The sequence below is a fragment of the Microtus pennsylvanicus genome, chromosome 20, assembly GCF_037038515.1.
Source record: "Microtus pennsylvanicus isolate mMicPen1 chromosome 20, mMicPen1.hap1, whole genome shotgun sequence".
Classification (NCBI taxonomy): domain Eukaryota; kingdom Metazoa; phylum Chordata; class Mammalia; order Rodentia; family Cricetidae; genus Microtus; species Microtus pennsylvanicus.
In genome coordinates, this window is record NC_134598.1 from 23,937,108 (window position 1) to 23,951,387 (window position 14,280).

A 14,280-nucleotide genomic window follows, 5' to 3' on the forward strand; every position below is an offset into this window, starting at 1 on the left:
ATATGACCCTGAAAAGAAAAGTGAGCGTGCTAGCTAGTTCTTGTCATCTGATGTAAATTAGAATCAAGTGGGAAAAGAGAAGGCTAATTGTAGGCATTGTTTTAATTTATGATTGATGTGGAAAGGTCTGTCCCACTGTGGAACGTGGCTACCCTGAGCCCTAGGCTATACAATAAAGCACAAAAAGCAATCACTGGAAACAAGAAAGTTAGCATCACTGCTCAATGATCTCTTTAGTACCTACGTCCAGGTCCATCCTCTGAGCTTCTGCCCCTGGCTCCCCTACTGATGGACTGCAATCTAGAAGCCAATTAAACCCCTTCCTCCCAAGTTGCTTTCTATCATGTTGTTTATCAGTGATAAAAGAAAGCTTCATTCCTTTCTTTGCTTGCTTGTGTGTTTAGCTGTTTTACTGGCAATGACCTACCATTTAACATGAATTTATGAGACTCAACTTCTAATAACACTAGTTGCAATGCAGAAGAATGGTCGCTGGGCCTCTCCTGTTGCTCTGATATGTCAGATTAGGTTAAATAGTCCAAGACAATCATTCATCTGCGCTCATTTAGGGAACATTTCCCATTATTTCCAGACCACAGAAAGCTCTCATTGTAAACCATCTATTGCATTTTGAGTTCAAAGGGCCTAACAGCTTTCTAGCCAAGGAGTCACTTGTGGCCAGGTGTAACAAGTTACACAGAACCATGTTTTGCAAGCAACAATAATTCTCATAGATGAACATTAATTTTTAATACTCATTCATGCCTTCCTTCCTTCGTGCTAAATTAGCTGTCTTTCTCTGAACTTGCTGTGAATTTTCCTTATACTTTGGACTTTGTATTTATTAGAGGCCCCTCTGCATAAACTCTGCATTATCTGTAACAATTTTTTTTATCTGTAACAATTTTTGTACTTGTTTTAAAGTGCTAGTTTGTTTTTTTAAGCTCTTCCGGTTTTTCAAAAAAAATTAATATACTCATTGTTTATGTTCCCCAAGTACTTTTTTGCAACACATTGAATTGCTTGACTTAAAAAAGGAATTCAGCTTGATTTCATCCACCTCATCACCTACATGAGCTAATATGCTATTGAAAGTTAGAACAGTGTAAATTAAATAAAATAATCAGAGTAGAGTAAATTCAGGTGGAAACTGATTCAGACATTCAAATTTTATGTGGATATGACATACTATATGATGAAAGTTTAGATTTTGAGCTGCAAATTTGAGAGTCATATCAGAGTAAGGAGTAAGCTTCCATTTACTACTGTCGTTCACTAAAACCACTCTTTTCAGTGCCCTTATTTGTATTAGTTTAAATAGCAGGGCTCACTTTACTTTAGCAGAGTTACAGGATTGCAAATATCACTGCTAAAGGCCTTCTAGTAAACACTGCACCTCCCCCCACACAAAGAGTCAAATACACACACACAGGCAAACACACAAACATACAGACACACAACACATACACATATTCTACCCAGCAAGCACTCACAATAAAAACTACCATCAAGAGGCAAATCTAATTGAGCATTTACTGCACACAACTGTGGTCCTCAGCTTTTATAAGATTAGTGCACACAATTTGAAGACCACACAATTTTCAGAACAACCCCAGTAGAAGGCAGTTTTATTGTTCTTTTTATGCGAAGATATAAAGGATATAAATGTGCAAGAGAAGAAATTTTACTCACATCGTCTGGCGGCAGAAACTATTCTTACCCCCAGTGCGTGCAAAGGAGAGGGTGTGAACACACAGGCTGATTTCTTGACTTGCTGAGAACGCTTTGCTAACCTGATTAGATTGTCTCCTGTATTGTAAACTGAGAAAAGTTTGTGGCACCTAATTTTCTACTCAACCTCTGTCAACCAGGGCAGATGTTATTATGCTCTCCCTCAGAGTTCGGCTCGGTGTTTCGCATGATTGACTTGCTATAAGAATACTTATACTCAGAATGAGGAACAACTTATTTTCCACATTGACCCAGGGCCATGGGCATACAATTCCATCTTTTGCTGTTCGCCCTGGCACATCAGTTGAACGAGACTTTATGACTACAGTGGCCAAGATGACCTTCTCACCTTGCTCAACTCCTAGCTAAAGAAATCAATAACACATAAAATAGCTAATTCTCTCTTTTCGGGAGAATTTGACACTAAAAGCACTTTGACCTCAATTTATGTTGTCTTCATCACAAACATTATAAAAATAAATTTGGAAATTCCATTAGGTGAAGATAGCTCATTCCAAGGCCTAGTGCCTTCTAAAACTTCTTGGCAAAGCATATACCGAGTAATGTCTCTGCCTTGTATGTTCTCCTTCCTAATATCTCATGGTAACTTTCTTTGAAACTGAAGAGAGACAGTCTTCATCATTTATTCAATTCTCAAAGTGCAGTGTGATTTCTATGATTCTCCATCCAGAAGGAGAATCAGATTAAAAATTATAATATTAGTGATTGATTTCCCTTGTTATTCCATTCTATCTTTATTTCATATATGGACTCTAGTAAAGACAGTATATTAAGCGTTCCTATTTTGAAAAATGAGCTATTTACCAAATGTGAAATGTTTTGTGGTTGATCAATAAGCTTGAATTATTTCACAATTTATAGGTATATCATTAGAAAAACTTCAGTGGCTAAATGAATGATTCCATCCAACACATTTCTTGAACTGATCAGTTGTTTGGATAGGGTGATGTTTCTCGTGGAGTTGCCTTTCACAATTCTCCTTTAAATTCGGTAAAAAAAAAAATTGATAGCTACTAAATATTACAGTTGACTTAAATTATCTTAAGAACTAATAGTAATAGAATTCTCTCTCACTACTGAAAAAGTAGATATTAAGTCACATATTGCTTTGTTTGCTTGTCTAGATATATTACTATTACTTGAAAGATACTTTTTATTAATGCAAGTAAAAAGTTCCCCTACTCATTTATTGTCGTCTGTGTGACTGAACTGTACTAAAAGAGAAGGATTAACCCAATGCATTTAATAGCTAAGGACTCTTTTATTAAAAAACACAATAAAAACAAACATAGTTAGCTTGTGGTTACACTAAAAATACAGAAAAACAAAGTCTAATATGCTTGATGATTATATTATTTAGGTTAAATATTTTAATTTTGCCAAAATGCAATTAGAACATTGAGAGTCAAGTTTCTATTGTAAAGTCATTGGGGGATTCTTTTCCAAATCTGAATACAAAAGATGCGAAAATTTATTTGGATTCCAGGATCTTAGAACTTAAATGGAAACATCAAAAACATAAGTGAAGCCATCCCTCAATTTTGGTGCCTCATTTTCTATTCAGCTCTAAGTTTTCTTCTCCATACATTCATGTAAATGCTATGAGTTTTGGAATTTAAATATAAAACCTTGCCAGATTAAAGGAAAGCAAAATTAACATGTTCTATACTCTGAGTTGTACGTACTAAGCACATAGACGTGTCCTTGGCATAGAGTAGGCAATTGATGAGTTAACAGGTAAGTGCCTAAATATGTGAAAAGAGAGATGAATTGATTGATTGGTTGATTGATTGATTGTACTGACATTTACAAATCTGTTTCTGAGCCCTTTCCCCTCTACCATTAGTTTACTGAACGGATGAGCTCTGAGATTAAGTTACAATTCCTAATATGAATTACAAGTTCCTGTTTTCTTCAATGTATTATAGCACACACATTTTTATCACAGAACAGCTACTAGAAATGAATGGCTTTGTCCATCAAAACACAAGTCAAATTGCAAGATACACATAATTATTATAAAAATATTAAATCTCAAACTAAGATATCAACAGAGTAACTCCACTTTGCCTCAGTAGAAAGTCAGCTAGAAAGCTTTAAACATATGGTACATTTGAGTGCGTGAACTGAGAAGTTAGAAAACTAAATGGTCTTATACATTCTAGACAGCTGAGGAAGAGACCTGCATGAAAGTGTAAGAGAGATTGAACACTGGCGAGAGGGGGGGGGGGAGAGAGAGAGAGAGAGAGAGAGAGAGAGAGAGAGAGAGAGAGAGAGAGAGAGAGAGAGAGAGAGGAGAAATCATCACGAGAAAAACAATTTTCAAGCGTGATGGCTTCTCTCCCCATTTCTCTGAGAAACACAGAGAACCACACAGAATCCTTTAAGGACCTGTTCATCACCATGCCTCCTTGCTCTTCTTAAGAAAGACCTTTCTGACTGTTAACTTGGTGTGCCAAATACAAAGAACATTATGAGATAATAGAGAAACACACTCAAAAGGATAAAGTATCTAACTCAGACACAACAATATTTGTACATTAGATATCACTAGTGAAATCTGTAGAACACAGAGCATTTTTCACCTATGTAAATTGCGTGTGGAGACTTTCCTCAGAAGTATATAGCAAAAGGTATTGGTATGTTCTTTTAAGAGAAAAGGAAAATAAAAGCTAAAAGCTCTAGTTAGTGAAGTTTGTCAACTGGAAAAATCACATCCTATGTATACACATGGCATAGACTTGCTAAAGAGAAATCAGGAGATAAGGTATTTATATTAATTACAGCTAGTACAAGTGCATGTGTTTTTAGAGAGGCTGAAACAGAGATAAATACACTGTCATACACAGCAAAATACAACTGCAATTTCTAGACTACCCACTGAGTAAGAGCCTATCAACTGTGGATAGACTGATAACAAATAGTTTTTTTAGAGAATTAATTATTAGGAAACTAATGATTTCTCTTAGTCAAGATTGATCGTATCCATACTCATGGGTCATTTGATTCTGTTTTAAAGTTCTAAAGGCAAAATAAATGAAGGCAAACCTCAATTCCAAGCAAGGTATTCTTTTTCTCTGAATTCACAGTACAAAACATTTATAATCCTAATTTTGAGTCTTTTCAAATCCAGTGATTTTGGAATTCACAGTATATACAAATATAGATTTTTCTCGGAGAAAGATGAATCCCCAAAGCACACTTGAAAACTTTTTGAAGTTTGATTGATTCCACATTGTCTTGACTGAGACAAAAAGCCCCATTCTTTAGATAGCGTTAATAGGTATTGGACACTCTAAGCTCGGATTTGTTCAGGAATGAATAGAATGAAAGAGACAAATCGAACAACAGTCATGGCAAGAACTGCCAAACAGGACCAGGCTAGTAGAAGACAGAGTGAGACATTACTGCGACCCCCTGCTGTCTGTCAGCACCACCTGAATACCTCTGATCCTGATTTCTAATTATTAACATCACTGGTTTGAAAAGACAGGCTAGATACTTGATGCTAAAAAAAAAAAGAATAAAAATAAATCTGAAGAGCAAAAGAGCATCAAAGCCACATGGAGTGATCATTATTCAAAACTTTATTACTCTAGGGTGACAGAGAGCTTTCCAAATTAAAAGCATGTTAAATTCAGTCACACAGTTTTTTTTTTTAGCCTTCATCTCATAAAGAACACCTTTCAATCAATTAATAAGCTGCTACCTTACACCATTAGAGCAGACATCATTTGAAAAGTTAAATGTATTCCTTTTTAATTCTTTTGCTAGCTTAGGGACATTCTTAATCAATTAAAAGCTTTCAGCATATTTATTTTTTTAAGATCCCTATCAGATTCAATCACCTATATCCGGAGCAGTTCAGCGACTGTAAACATAGTTAGCTTGGTATAACATGAAAAGGATCCTCAGATGAAAATATCAGTACTGAGAAATGATCACAACATTGAAGGTCTTCACGACTCTCAGATGCATAAATATGGGATTACCTATACACCCCAAAGCAGTTAGTACAATAAACTTCATACCAAGGGAAAATACCCCACGCTGTTCCTTAAAATCATGTGAGTCACGGCTAGCCTGGTCTACAAGTGTTAGATCCAGGATAGGCTCCAAAGCTACAGAGAAACTCTGTCTCAAAAAAAAAAAAATTATTTGCTATTACCACTTCTTTGAGTTAAAAGAGTAGGTTTGCATGGAAAGGAACCCAAGTTCATTACAAAACTGAAGCCTTGTGCTCACTTGGTAAATTCTGTATTTGCTGGCCAGGTACAAGTTTAGAAAAACTGTCCCAAAGAACTGTCATTTAACAATTAGGTACTTGAACTTATTTTACATGCGTGGCCCTATTACTTTGACCCTTTCAGTCCCTCTTTACCATTAACAGCAACATATGAAGAAATGAGCCGAATGTTATCCATACACAAAAGTATTTAGAACATTTAAAAGATAGCAGTCCAATGGTATCACTTACTTTCCGTTTTCTAGGGAAAAGCTGAAATACCTGCTATCCATTTTCTACTACAGATTAGTTTGCGAGGTACACACCAGCAGCTTTTCTTTCCGTCCCTTTAGCTACATTTGAGCCTCCTTTTTAACCATGCTAAACATTGCTCTGATTAAAAGCTTACCGGATAGGAAGGCTGCTCTCAGCTCTCAGCCCCTTGTACTCTTCCCTCCGTTAGACACATCCACCTCTCTTTCGAATGAGAAGGTAAACGGAACAGGCTCTTACCCGAGACAGAGAAAACAATTCGTTCAGCTAGATCCAGCAGCGCTCTGTGCAGCCTGGCAGCATGAGTGATCCTTGGGCCTCACACAAAAGCAAGATAATTGGCTCTCAATGAAGACATGTAAACATCCATCATAATGGCACTCGGGCTGAAACTGAACGCTGCCTCAGCTGTTCTGTGTACTCCGACTGGAAGATGATGTCACAAACATCAACTGGGTGTACTCTCATTGGCTTCTGTTACCTGGAATCATATCTTAACCCTAAACTGTCAGCTGAAAACCGAAATGCTTCTCTCTCGCTGCAATTTCTGCTCAAAAAAGAATGGGAGGTCCGAATAAGTTATTGGACGATGGCATACAAAAATATTGCGCTCCATGTAGGCTAAGACTTATTGAACTAGTTAATTACTTAGGATATGTTAGGCATTTTTTCCTCAAGTACATTTATTTTTTTAATGTTACTTTTTAAGATGATTAAGTGGAGGAACAACTAAGGGAATGACTAGAGTGATCGCATTTTAGGATTTGATTTTTTAAACGAGTCCTTAGATTGCTTTCATAGGATGACAAAACTATATTGATGAAAGTTATGAAAAAGTATAATGTAGATTACTGTACAGCCAATCTTCCCAGAAATATGACTGTATTTTTAACTTTCTAATATAAATAGAAAAAATGATCATTTATTTTACTATCTGAATGTTAAACAAGATCTTCAAGGTTTGTGCAGCAAAGTTTAAAGTATGAAATATTGAAAAATATAACGTTACAGAATGCTATTAATATTGGTTTTTCAAATGAGTAATTTACAAGTCACTGGATTTGTAGACAATTCAACTTAAGTAATTGAAAGCTACTTTAAAATGCTGTCTTCTTATTTTTTCAGCACAAATGGGGAATAATTATCCATGCTTTACTTTCTTGACAAAAGCCCCATATTTCTCCCCAGGCTAGTTCTCATTGGGAGAGGAAGATAATGGCATAAGCTGGTTATTGTAGCTTGCTGCCAGAGGGACAGAACTACAATCCCCTTGAAATATACTCCAGGTTCCCTCACCAAAAGGAGCTGTCAGTGGCATCACTGTGAAATGCAAGAATTGACCGAGCACCTCCTAAATCCATTACTGATGTATCCCAAGGCTAACCTTTTAAAAGCTGTGCAGTGCAAAATACAGTCATCATCAGCACCAGGGACAGACACCAGGAGGCTCACTTCATTCACATCCACCTTCAGGAAAAGGATGCTACCTTTGACTTGTGCTGTGAATGCCTGTTGCTTTGTTCCTTTCTGAATAATGGGCACCGGGATATATGACTTCTAATGACTGGCCACTTTCAAAATGAATAAATTATTTTACTGGATCACTTCCATAAAAGTTCCAAAAGTTTACAACGACTAGAAAGAACTGCCCTCAGCTCCTACTACATTCTGACAATTTTGACTGTTGGATTAACTCATTGTGTGTTTCAAGATTGTATGTGATTCAAGAGCCTGGGTTCTGGATGAACTTCAAGATCCAAGGCTATAATTTACAATCTATAAGAATTTGATCCCATTAGCATCAATTATAAAGAACTAGTGTGAGACTATTATTCATAGCAAAAATGATATAGGGCAATGTGTAGACTTGTTATACAAACCAACGTATATTACATGGTAAAAATTAATAATATTGCCTGCAAATGATCAACTATTCACTTTAGTTATGTTTATGAAGGTTAAAATGGAAAGTGAACTCAGTGCTCAAAAAATAATGAAAGAAGAAAGATGTTAAACTCTTTAAATTTCAACTGAGACATACTGTGTCAAATTAACTTGATTTATAATAGTAACTCACATAAGGGATCTTTTTTTTTTCAAAGTTGTTGTCTTTCTAGGATAGTTGTGGACTTAATCATATTAGTCAAGCCTGAGAAGAACTTAAATTTTTTTTTAAAAAAAGTCTATTTGTCAAGAAATATTTGAAGAAATGAGGAAGACACTGTCCATTTACTTCTGCCTAAAATCACAAGGTTTTGGATGAAAATCTGAATGCTGGGTAAAGTGAACTAAAATTAAATTACAAACCAGAAAGATGAATTTGGACAATGGGAATGTCAACTATATTTCTGGCAGACAAATGATAAGACTACAATATTACATTTGCTAAGAGAATATGTCATGGAGAAAATAATTTATAAAGTAAAATATGCTCCTATACTTCATGTTTTATATAAAATATTAATGATATAAATATTTAATGCCAGAGATAGATAACTAGAAGAAATTAGGCTATATCCAGCTTCACTTATAAAACATTCTGATATATATATATGTGTGTGTGTGTGTGTGTGTATTTCATTCAGTTAGTTTTTATGATAAATACATATTACAATAATTAATTGTGCAAAATGATAATGTTTTGCATTTGTTCTAGTGTTCCAGTGCAGCTTACCATAGCCTTATGAATAATTTGATATGACATAGGATATGATATGACGAGTGTTCCATTGACAATTTGTGCCAGTTACCTGCTTTCTATACATGAGTCATTTATCATTGATTATCTAAGTACAAGGTACAGGTTTTGTGTCATAAAATTTATAATCTTAAGGTGTAGTTTTTAGTGAGTATGTATTCAAAAGTTTAATATCTTAATGAGTCAATAATTTAAATTTGCAATACCACTCATTTAAGTGAAAAAATAATTTTGTATCTTAATTTTAAGTTTTGTATGAATAATTAAAATTAGCAGAATGTATTTTAACTAATAGGAGAAGTAATGGGAAGAGCAAGTGGAGAAGAAATACTTAATATTAATGTTAGGCTATAATCAATGAGCATTTAGAGCATCATTTTATTCTAGCTCATTATTAGAGAGTAACAAATTGTTTGTGTGCATGTGTGTGTGTTTGTTTGAATGTCTGTGTGTCTGTGTGTGGGTCAGAGAATGTATATGATGGTGCTCGCAGAAGCCAGAAGAGGGCAACGGCAATGGTTATCAGTGGATCTGCAATTACAGGCAGTTGTAAGCTGACTAACTTGAGTGATGGGGATCAAGTTGGGTCCTCTACAAGAGCAATACATCTGCTGATTTGCTAAGTCATGCTTCCAGCCCTTAAATAACATGCTTTATTTTTGAATAATTACCTAGTTATACTCAAAGAGGGTTTGAGATAACCCAAGGATATAATTAATCATATGTGAAAATTAATCAAGCAATCTGGAGTAATATAAGTGTGTTCTTTGCAAGGAAAATACAAATCACATGATATTTTTTGAGTAACAACTTTAACCTTAATACACACTGTAGTAAAAAACATTTTATTTCAATACTTTGAAAAATGTTTTCATCAAAGGAAAATAAACTTTGCACTTTAAAATATACTTATTGACATTGTATAACTATTTATTATTTATTCCTGCTATGGAGGCCAGCTAGCATTGCTGAACTCCAAAGAGCATAAAATATTTGAAATTTAATAGCAAATAAAGAAGGAAAAGCACTATAGCAATTAATGTAGTCTTTACTTTTGGTGAATTTATAATGTGTATATGTTATGCTATGAAGAACATAGAGGCTGTAAATTATTTTTTAAAAAAGCTGATGTTATTTTGTAGTTAAAGCAAGCACATCTCACTGAGTTTTATTACCCATACCTACATGCTATACATTTCCCGAGAGCTGAAATCACTGCAGTATTTAATTGCTTGACAATTATTTCTGTTACATCAATTTTGTGGTTAAACTAATTATTTATATTATCAAAACAAATCAGCACTGGAGGCTAATTAGACTAGAGAAACCATCCTACCCTGTCTCTCATCTTACATATTAATGGGGTTTAGGTTAATGCTAACTTTGCAAGAGATGAGCATATCCTTCAGGTGATAATTTGCAGAGAGAACATAGCAGTTCAAACAATCTTAAATGGTTCTAACCAGTTTTACTTTGAACAGGTGGAATAGTAAATTGCAGCATCCTGCATCATCTTGAAGCAGAGCATTGCCCATTACCTAGCTAACCACAAGATGGCAGCTCTGGTTATTTGGCCACTTAGGAATTTAATGTGATCTTGTTTTAGCTACTTGTAATATGTAAAGAACGTGAATAACTTTTAAGTATATATCACTGATTATGTGATCTTTATTTCAGCATAATAAAATCTGTAGAAAATAGCAATTATCTAAATCACCTTAAACCATGACATTTCAATCTGAAAACTAACTAAACCAATGCCCAAATATTTCATGATAAATAATTTATGAAGCCACCCTCTTTATAAGTTATTGTTTTGTTTGAAAACAGTGTATTGCTTTAAAATACAAAGTTAGCACTAAAAACTGACTGCGGCAGTGTTACCTCACTGAGACAGAGCTATGCGAAGCACACTCTCCATCTAATCAGTTCCAGATATATTTTCGATAAGAGTATCTATTTACTAATGGCACCTGAATCTCCCTTTAATATGTAATCATTTTCACGGTCACTTTTTTTTTAAGTCTACCCCAAATCTCTTCAGTTTACACTTCATTATATTATCGTTATCTTTGCTATGGTGCAGATAATTTTTTGAAAACTCTTGGAATTATTGGGCCACTTCACATTACTTTCTTTTCAGGAAATGTATAATAAAGATATACTTATTTGTGTGTATGTGTCAGTAATTGTCACCTTTGGGAAGGATGAAAAAATTTGAAAGGGGTGAGAAAAGGTAATGAAATGTGGATCCTCATAATGAAGACAAGGACCCAATGATATTTTGATGATTTAGAACAGTGATTTTGAGTGCAACTTACTCTGTTTTGTGTATATTTTGAAGATGTTAAATGATGAGAACTAAAATCTGATGGATTTATACATTTGTGCTTATCATGTCCTCTGAACAGCCATGCCTCCTGTGTTTACATGTTCCTCCTTCATTAAGGCCATTTGATTTGATTTATAATGTTTATTTTTGTAAAACCTTATACAAATGTCATTTTTCACCTCTATTTGGCCTTTTTTATTGTGTCATGCTATTCAAAGTTGATCAAATAATCTTTCTTTTTCTTTCTTGATGAAGTACAGTGACATTATTACCATGAAAATTCAAAAAATATATCTTAGTGAAAATCATCTAGTTGAAATTACTTTGTTTTCTTAAGTGATCTTTTTTAATATTTATTTATTATGTATACAATATTCTATCTGTGTGTATGCCTGCAGGTCAGAAGAGGGCACCAGACCTCATTACAGATGGTTGTGAGCCACCATGTGGTTGCCAAGAATTGAACTCAGGACCTTTGGAAGAACAGGCAATGCACTTAACTGCTGGGCCATCTCTCCAGCCCAAAATTACTTTTATATTCTACCAAAGAAATAGCCTATTCATGCAAAATCTACATGCTTAAAACTTAGTGTCAGACACATAGATATTTCTATGTGAAAGACACTGAGAAATAGTAACTTAAATGTTACTTTGAGATAGAGGATTATTTAAAGTATTCCGAACAATCCAGTTATCACGAGTAGGCTTAGCATTACTTTAATAATAAATGAAACACTGCCATCACCCCATTTACCACCACTACTGACTCAGTCTGGGTGACTATTTTGAACTAGGAACTATTCTAAACATTTTACATCGCCAGATTCATTTGCCCTATTTTTCAACATCTTTGCAAGACAGGGTGAGATTTTTTAAACAGCTTTAATTATATATGTTATGTTGTATGTCCAGTGCAGTTCTATGCCTTTAACTTAGATTAATTCTCTCTAACCAAGAAGTCACTGATGTGTGTGTGTATCATATGCATACACGTATGTGTATTATAGTTGCAGTTTTTACGTCATTATAATCTATCACAGTAGTTGTTTTTTTTTCAGCTGATCCTTTAAGTCTCACATCACATCAGCCTTTTTTTTATTCTTTAATGTATTTAGGAGACTGACTCTAGAATTACTTTTTAAAAATGCTTTACACATCTATGTTAAACAACTCCTCTTTGCATCTGTGTGCTTAATGCTACTTTGCTATTATTTGACAATGCATCATGCACCATCTATCACTTCACCTGCCATTATTCAGCAACAGTGTAAAGCTGTGAATTCAAGATCCAAATCTTAATATGTCTGGGTGGCCTTTGGTAGCTAAGTAAAAAGCATCCTTCTGTGTCTTTGCAGGGATGAACTTGAACCCATATCTCTACATAAGATCTTGGTTGACTATTGTGTAGGATCTCATGATCCCTATTAATCCTTGACCTCATGAAAGACAAGTGATCACTCTGATAACTATAAGATCTTTACAATTTCTCGAAGAAATAGAAAGTGCTGTCTGTGAACGATATATAATATTACAGGCATATAGTTTGTCATCTCTTTAGGACCATATTGATGATGTTGTGTATATGGAAAATGTACTGAGGTCTTTTAAAGTCAAACTGAACAAATAAAAAAATCACTAGTTGGCAACACAAGCATACACAAAGCAACTCGATATTGTATTTTCCTTCCAGACATGATCTCTTTGGGAAGTGTTATGCACTGTGCCTCTGTTAGGCACAGTGGATCAAACATTCTTAAAGTCACAAGGGCAGTATTCCTTCCTCACAACCAGTCTGAAATCAAGATAAATTAAGATGCTAAAACAGACAACTATTTTCCAACAGCTTTGGCTGGAATATCCAGGGTAAACACTGTGTAAAATATATATATTTCATCGGGTGCTTATGTGTGGCAGGTATATTTTGGATGGATGAAGCCTAGAGGACATGCATTTACAGCTTATTGGATCTCTTACAGTGCTCTTGGGAGGTGGAGGAATCTTTATTGGGGCCCTGTGAGGAGAAGTTAGGCTGTGAGTATGTGCCCTTGAAGATATTATTGAAGTCAGTTCCTCTTTTTTCTTTCACATCCTGGCTGCTCTGGAGTCAGCAGAATAGCATATACCCATATATATGCACCCATGCTCACAAATAGAGTGCACACAAACACACACATGCACACACACACACACACACACACTACGAATAGTTACAAAATGAGGAATAATCACTTAAAGCAAAAGCATAAGAAGGTTGTTTCAAAGATAACATTCTAGTCCATGGCCACAAGGGCTCACAGTTACTGTTTTACACAAAACGTACTTAATCCAATTTCCAATGTTGTCATTATTTTACATTGTAACAGTCCTATCACTATTCAAAAGTAAAAAGCAAGCAAACAAAATCAAAACAAAACAAAACCCCCAAAACTACAAATGCAAGATGTGAAACCACACACACATACACACACACACACACACACACACACACACACACACACACACATATATATATATATATATAGAGAGAGAGAGAGAGAGAGAGAGAAAGAGAGAGAGAGAGAGGGAGTATGTATGCAAATATATGCAAATATACATACTGTACACATAAGTGCATATATATATATATATATAATGACAGCAATATTCTCATTCTAAGGTTAAGACAAAGGGGATAAAAGGAAAGTCTGAATCAAAGCAAAACCAGTCAGAGCAAGCATCAGTCCTGTGGCCCCAAGTCTGACATCCAGGCATATGGTGGCAGCCATTATCTGTGCTCATGGAATCAGTTGCTTCAGCTCTATGTAAGACCATTCACAGCTCACATGTCCTCTCTTTGGGGGTAGTTCCATTCTGAACAGCAGGAAACCAACATTTTTGGTATCTCCAGTATCCTGGGGACACCACTGCACCAAAGGCTTCACCCTGGTATCAGTGACTTCGTGGACTAATGTGACAAGTTTCCTACCAAAGCTACCTGAGAGAACAAGTGTTCATCTCAGT

General features: G+C 35.1%; 1 protein-coding gene across 8 annotated transcripts in view; it reads right to left on the bottom strand.

The window, feature by feature from the left end:
• Window positions 1–14,280, bottom strand: part of Mgat4c (MGAT4 family member C) — a 481,385-nt gene that overhangs the window by 149,208 nt on the left and 317,897 nt on the right. The window contains exon 1 of one of the 8 annotated variants that reach the window (XM_075954478.1): window positions 6,387–6,719. The exons of 5 other annotated variants lie outside the window; for them this stretch is intronic. The gene's annotated coding sequence lies outside the window, so the exon portion shown is untranslated. Of the gene's footprint in view, window positions 1–6,386; window positions 6,720–14,280 lie in introns of those variants that run through there. 2 more of the 8 variants (XM_075954479.1, XM_075954480.1) reach the window with 2 other exon arrangements.